This window comes from Silene latifolia, chromosome 10, assembly GCF_048544455.1.
Source record: "Silene latifolia isolate original U9 population chromosome 10, ASM4854445v1, whole genome shotgun sequence".
In the NCBI taxonomy this organism is placed as follows: Eukaryota; Viridiplantae; Streptophyta; class Magnoliopsida; order Caryophyllales; family Caryophyllaceae; genus Silene; species Silene latifolia.
Window position 1 is genome coordinate 1,087,401 of NC_133535.1, and position 7,213 is coordinate 1,094,613.

The 7,213-nt window shown below is 35.0% G+C and overlaps 1 long non-coding RNA gene across 1 annotated transcript; it reads left to right on the plus strand.

The window, feature by feature from the left end:
• Window positions 1-2,538: 2,538 nt before the first annotated feature.
• Window positions 2,539-5,293, plus strand: LOC141604626 (uncharacterized). Its single transcript, XR_012526176.1, has 4 exons — window positions 2,539-2,626; window positions 3,295-3,345; window positions 4,292-4,567; window positions 5,179-5,293. It is a non-coding gene; the product is annotated as an uncharacterized LOC141604626 (long non-coding RNA).
• The last annotated feature ends 1,920 nt before the right edge of the window (window positions 5,294-7,213 follow it).

Below are 7,213 nucleotides of genomic sequence, written 5' to 3' on the forward strand. Positions count from 1 at the left end.
GTAAGGGCAACTATCCCTTATGAGTTATGTACAGTGAAAAATTTGAAGATTTTTAAGTTGAAATTTTCGAATTTTTTCCTAATTAAGTTACTCTATTACATTAGTGATTCGTCCATGCTATATTAGTAATTCACCCAAAACGTGAAATTCTGGCTCTATCACTAATCATAGATATTATAGAGATAAGGTTTTGGAACAATTAATATGGGGGGGTCAACGGGTCAGTCCACTACTAAGAAAGGACTAAGCAACAGAAGAGGCAACTCACTGATAGGAACTTAGGATGAAAGGTTCATATGGTGAAGGGATTACCAATTCTCAATCTCATTTTCGTGTTCTATCTTATATAAATGATTTTATAAAACGTAAATATTGGATGACGTATCAGAAAGTAAAGATAGTAGAATATTTGATGAGACATAAAATTGAACAGAGAATCCGCTCATAATTAATAAAAAGTTAGGTACCATTGTACTTTTGTGGTACTATAAAAGTACTTTGTACATAGGGCATCACTTGGTGGCGTCGAGAGATTGAGTGTCACACTTTCACATGCATCCATTATTGTAGGGGTTTCAACTTATTGCATGTGAGAGAATGACGCCGAAATTGAATGTTATTCGATGACACCAACTCATTTTCCTTGTACATAATTGCATTTTGGAGCACGAGAAAAGGATTAGTAGGATGATACTCTATAGTTGCGTTTATTTACCTATTTTACCCGTGAGTCTGTCACTCACTTGTTTGTAGCGAAATATTATTGAGACAATGACGGATCTATGTACTATGTTGGGGCTACTTAGGACTCCATGTCTCCATGCAACAAGCTTGTGTGCATTTTGACTAAATATTTGTACAACACTTAACATGATACGACAAAATAAACAAGATTTTTAAATCCACCATTATTTTGAAACTATTTATTCGTTACATTTTAATTTACCTGCCAATCTGTCATCCATTTATTATCAAAATGTATGATTCGTCTCATTTCTCTTCTTTGGTAACCATGTCGAGCGAAACCAAAGAAGAAAGGTACGGAGTAAAATTTTCAAATTCCAATTATATGTAAATGTAATCAAATTCAAATAGCCCACGTCCGCTAGCCTGACTCAGCCTAATCCGACATTTTACTAGACTCATGACAAACCCGGTAACTTTTGGGTCGAGTTTGAGCTAAGCATTAAATCCGAAATCTACCACAAAAATTGGCCCAACCCGAATAACAAAGTGAAGGACACATAATTCATGGCTTTATGCGTTATACTTTGGCACTATGATGAGACCACTCCCATAAAGGTGATCAAACGGCCCATGTCCATTGACCCAACCTGTTTTTTTAAAGGGCTTGGGTCTTTTATTTTGGCCCAAAAAAAACCACGGCACTTTAGGGCCATGTTTGGGCCAAGCTTTTGGTCCAGCCCCGCCCATATTAATTAATAAAATAATATTTTTTTCTTCAGCAACTCTCCTATAAGACCGTCCTATAGCATAGGACTGACCCAAAAGGAGTATAGCCCAAAATTAAAAATGTGTTTTATTTATATTTTAACTTTATTTTGATAACCCGACATCTTATGATGAATATCGACACATTTAAAAATGCAAGTTATCAATATAAAATATTAGGTTATCAAAATAAAATATTTTAATATATATTTATCAATTAATTTTATTGGACTTTCTCTTATTGGGTTAGTCTTATATAAAAAATGGTCTCACACAACAATTTGTGTTTTTTCTTTTGAAGTTCACAAATTATTGTGTAAGACCACCTTATTCATAAAACTAGCCCAATAACTAAAAGCCCAAATAAATTAGTTAATAAACTTGTAAACATTATTTTATTTTGATAACCTAAAATTTTATATTGATAAATTGTATATGTAAATATGTTAGTTTTCATCATAGAATGTTGGGTCGTTAAAATAAAATTTAAATATAAATAAATTTAATTGTTTTCTTGGGCTTCTCTTCTTTTAAGCCAGTCTTATATTACAAGACGGTCCTATAGAAGAGTCGTTGTATGAAGTTTGTTTAAGTAGCAGTAAAGTTATAAAAAACTCTAAAAAAAAAAAAAACTCATGTGTATATTTATTGAGTATTAAAAGCGATGTTTACATAACATAAATCATACTGTATCTACTAGACATGATTAAACATTCTAATGTGCTCATGGTTGTCTTTATTATATTTTTGGAAATGAATTCATATACATTTAATCATATTTTGTACGATTTTATCAACTAAATATGTTTTTAAAGTATTAGTTAAAGGTATTATTATGCGCTACTTATCTCGTTCGGTAAGTCGTAAATATGCGGCTCGAAATACCCATTTAGCCCATAAGAGCTGGGTTTGGGCTCTCTAAATAGGGCCACTCATTAGGCCCAGACCGGCCCACACAATGGACCGTTGTTGTCATCACGGCCCGGCCCATGATCAGCTCTACCCTCCCGCCATCGCTTTAATATCAATTTATTTGCCCTTTCCGAAAAAATTTGATCACCCCTTTTTCCTCTGAAATTGAGCTTCCTTGGATAATTGCCTTAGATTATAAACCCTAATTTTCGCAATCAATCAATTTCCATGATTTCTCACTTCGCCACAATTCTCGTCTCCGGTACATTTTTCGCTCAAACTTCTATAAGTTTTGATTATAATTGATTATTTTTTAGCTGTATTGTCTAACGAATTGGGGTTTTTAATATGTAATTGGCTTATTGATCAATTAATTATGGTTAGTAGTTTGATCCTAGGAACATAAATTCCCGTGTAAGACGGTTTTACACAAATATTGCGTTTTACAGGAGACCTAAATATCCAGGAAAACTTTTGCTTTAGATAACCTGTCAATCTTTTTTATATGTTGTTGTATTCATTTTATTAACAAATTGGTGCTTATGTGGTAACTCAATAACAACAAGTGATCCTTAATTATAAATTGATTTGGGGTCGGCTAACACGATTCACCATCTGAAATCGTTAATGATGCATACAAAGATAAGGGAAATTGAAAAAGATATACGGAGTCACGATAAATAGTTGATTTTCTAATAAGTATGGCATGGTAATTGATCCAAAAATAGATTATGCTTGGTTATAATGTCGCTTTTTCGACAACTATGCATTCAAAATTTGGTGGTATTGAGACTGCACGTCTGCACCAGTACTTTGATTCCCTGATCTTTCCTGATAAAGTAAATGCGTTCAGTCGTTGTGGAATGATGGTGCTGTCATATGTGGTTTCAGACTGTTATGGCGTAAATGAAAAACAACATTCTGGTGCAGGTATCAGCCGCAGTGGTGCTTCTGTTTTCAGATTCAACTCTGGAGTTGAATGTAATGACTTCAGACTCTTTTCATTGCATTTGACGCTTTAATTGGATGGCCTTTTACTCCCCTTTCGTTCCCTGCAATTTTTCAAATCCTGGTTCTGCTACTAACAACACACTGATTTTGTTTAGATGTGATTATGTGAAAGTAATAGGAGGGAATGGGATGGAGGAGGAGGGGAAATGGAGCATCGTCATTTTAGTTCCAAATTTTCCTATATCGGAGGGATTTCGTCTTTAGGGGGATTGAGGATCCATCCCTCCCCCTCCACTCCGACAGAAGTTGATTGCAAACAGTATATTGAACAGTATAGAGGCATCGTTCTTAAAGTGTGTGCCTCAAGCGCCATTGTGTGCCGCTGATGCCCTTTTATAAAAACGTCGCATCTGGTCATTAGTAGGATGTTTGCCAAGTTCAGTATTTGAGGCAGTGTTAGCTACCCAACTTGAAACTTCTTGATTGTTGTTCATGTTGTCTGCCTGATTCCTTGTTGACTCGTATCAATCTATGCCAGCATTTGCAGTGTACATTACCGCCTTTTTTGGTATCATTAATATGGCTGTTACATTGTAAGACCCTAATTTTGCTATCAGTTATCTAGGCGAAAGGTTGTTTACATATCAAGGCCTCAATGTTTTTCTTAAATAACTGTGTTGGTGATCAATCTATACCAGCATTTGCAGTGTGCTTTACCACCTTTTTTTATATCATTAGTATGGCTGTCTACATTGTAAGACCTTAGTTTTGTTATCAGTTATCTATGCGAAAGGTGGTTAAGGCCTCCATATTTTTCTTAAAAACTGTGTTTGGTGGTCGATTCTACATAACTGCTGAATGATGCGCACCTTAACTCCTCTGTGAGACTAATACGGAATAGTATGGTTTCTTTGATTGTAGGGTATATATTAGGCTAGTCTATTCCAGATTTATCTAACACGCACTCATATTTCAGGAGTCCTATGGAGGGGCTGCTGTCTCAAAACACTGAGAATTTATCAACTTGTGATTTTTTGGGCTAATGATACATCATACAACTTGCTCTTACCAACCGGCATGATCTGAACTTTCAATTTACTGCCACGATATGAGGCGGTGAGGCCCCTTCATCAACAACTAGCTCGCCAGACTATCTCCGGATGGTCGAGGATTGCATACACCTGAAGCACTTAGTGTAGTTTTTACAACCTGCGCTCGGCTTCTGAGTGTTCTTGCTGTTTCAGCTATCGCTGTAAGCCCCATACTCGAGCTTTCATGTTCACTAAACACACATTGTTCCATTCCTGACGTCCTTGGATTTTAGTTCCTTTTTTTTAATAATCTTAAGTATAGAAAACTCTTTTGATGTAGGAACACGTCTCAGTGGCGGACAGTCACACTTCTTAGTGTTTGACAGAATTTCATCATATAAAATTTAGCTTAAAATTAAGTGTTTCGTAACCATGGCCAAGAGCCGATGATTGTTTCAAAGTATATGCATAGATACTGTAGCAAGTATCAACACTCAAGCATGAACTGGCTAAGAACCATGTCTTTGGAAAGTCATTTTGAAGATGCTTATTTCCAACGAGGCCGAAAACTCATTATTCTTTGGTTATGATAATGTTGAATTATGTAACTTGATGTTCACTAAAATCATTTCTCAATTAAATTCATTATTATTTCAGATTTAGCCATTTAGGGTACTTTTATCCCTATTCCATGCCCATTTACTGGTTCAATTAGTGGTTGGCTTACAAGCTGCGACAATGTGTACCCTTCCCCTGCCTCGGCACATTATGTTTTTTGCTACGTGATCAGTTGAACTGACAGAACTCTCTTGTATATTCTCTGTGTTTGAAGCAATTTATGGACAAACTTCACTGTGATCTGTTTGGTCGACTCGAAAAGGATTCTGCAGTTGGAAAAATCTTAAATCATAAGTGTGAGAGGTAGTTGCAGATGCTTCTCCAGGCAGGTATGCCCTTTTCGACTAAAATGCCTCTTAGATCAGAATCTGTGGAATTGCAGTAAAATTTTATTTACAAATTTGGATTGAAAATAAATGTGCATATTTTAACTCAAAACAACCTATGTAAATTGGATCAATTCTGAGCCGAAAAGCCTTTACATAGTTGGAGTTAAAACATACATTTTCCATCTTATCTATATTGTTCCCCCCGACTTTGTGATTTAATGCTATTTTCTCACAGTACTATACTCCGTAACTTCCAACTTTTCTAAAAAACAATATGGATTGCAAATTGATAGTGGAGTGTATGTTTTAGGGTGGGCATAGACGCATAGCTGAAGTTTCCTTCCACATATAGAATTCCCACTTGTGTGAAATTCTGATCAATTGCTGGTCGATTTGGGACCTTATTATCTCATTAAAGTTAGAGGTGATTTGGGACTTTATTAGCTCATTAAAGTTAGAGGTGACAATTATTGAACCCCTGAAAACCCGCCTTGAAGCTAGCGGGTTAGGCTTAAGACGTGATGAACAATTTATATACTTGTAATTGGGTTGATATGAAAACGATAGAATATTTATATGAGTTTGGTTAGAGTTGATGTCTTTTGATACGAATCCAATACGAATAATTCATTTATTTAAATGAGTTGTAATCTCGTTAGCCTGAATCAGAATTTAATTAGCTTAAAAGTAAAATAAGAATTACCATTCATCATTTTTGGGTCGACCGATGAATTTAACGGATTACGTAGGTTGAAAATGAAATGATTACATATAAATTGGCCAAATAAGTTAGTCTGTGTTATCGAAAAATTAAATGGATTTTGTTAAGGTTGAGAGTTTAGACAAATGACATTTTTATGTAATTGATTGGGTTTCGAGGGGAGTTGATGACCCATTTAAAGTTGACATAGACATAAATCCAACACAACTTGATTTGTTTGCCTAGTGACTTTAGTGAGTAATCATATTTTGTGTAGATAGATGGAACAAAAAGTAAAATGCTTAGGAAATGACTATAAACTTGTCACATCTATCTATATAGGGTAATAGTTAATCCGTTTTAACCGTAAGACAAGACCCTCCATCTTAAGGACGACCAACTGAGTTATTTTATGAACATAAATCTAAAGAAATTCATACGTGCCTTTTACACTACATTTTCCTATGCTGTTTTGTAGAATTGACAAGAACTTTATTGTAACAAAGACTTTAGTACCATAATCCCACATAGGAATTAGGATTATCAAATTCTTCCTTGATATTGACTCCTTAAAACCATGATTAAGCATGTTCATCATTACAATTCTATTATGATGATATAAATGCTTATGAACTACTCCAAATCCAAGATCTTGACTTTCTACATTACACCATTATAACCTTCAAAGCTTATTGGTTGGAAAAATGGTAGTATAGTATCTTAATACTCCAACTTGTACAATGTACATACAAATACTTATTGGTAGTTGACTAAATGTGGGTGACTAGAAATAGCACGTGCCAATTTGGCCGACCTTACAATTTGGCATCTAGACACATCTTCCTTCTCACTGTCCACTTACCTCTTCCTTCACTAGTCACTACTCCCCCATTCAACTCCACTTTACATCTATTCCTTTTTCGTCCATTCAACTCCACTTTATATGTTTCCTTTTTGGGCCAAGAAAATGACCATTCTATCCTTATTCACACTCCATATTTACAAAAAATGTCATTTATACCCCACACTAATCCACCATAAAACCCCACTTTTATAATTTTTTAACATTTTTAACCCCACCATTCTCTTTCCCTATGTACTTTTTATAGTTTTTTTTAATCCGCTCCTTAATACTCGTGCAAAAAGCAAACATACAAAGTGGAGTTGAATGAAGGGAGTAGTTCACTACTACTTCCTCCATTCAACTCCACTCTACCTAT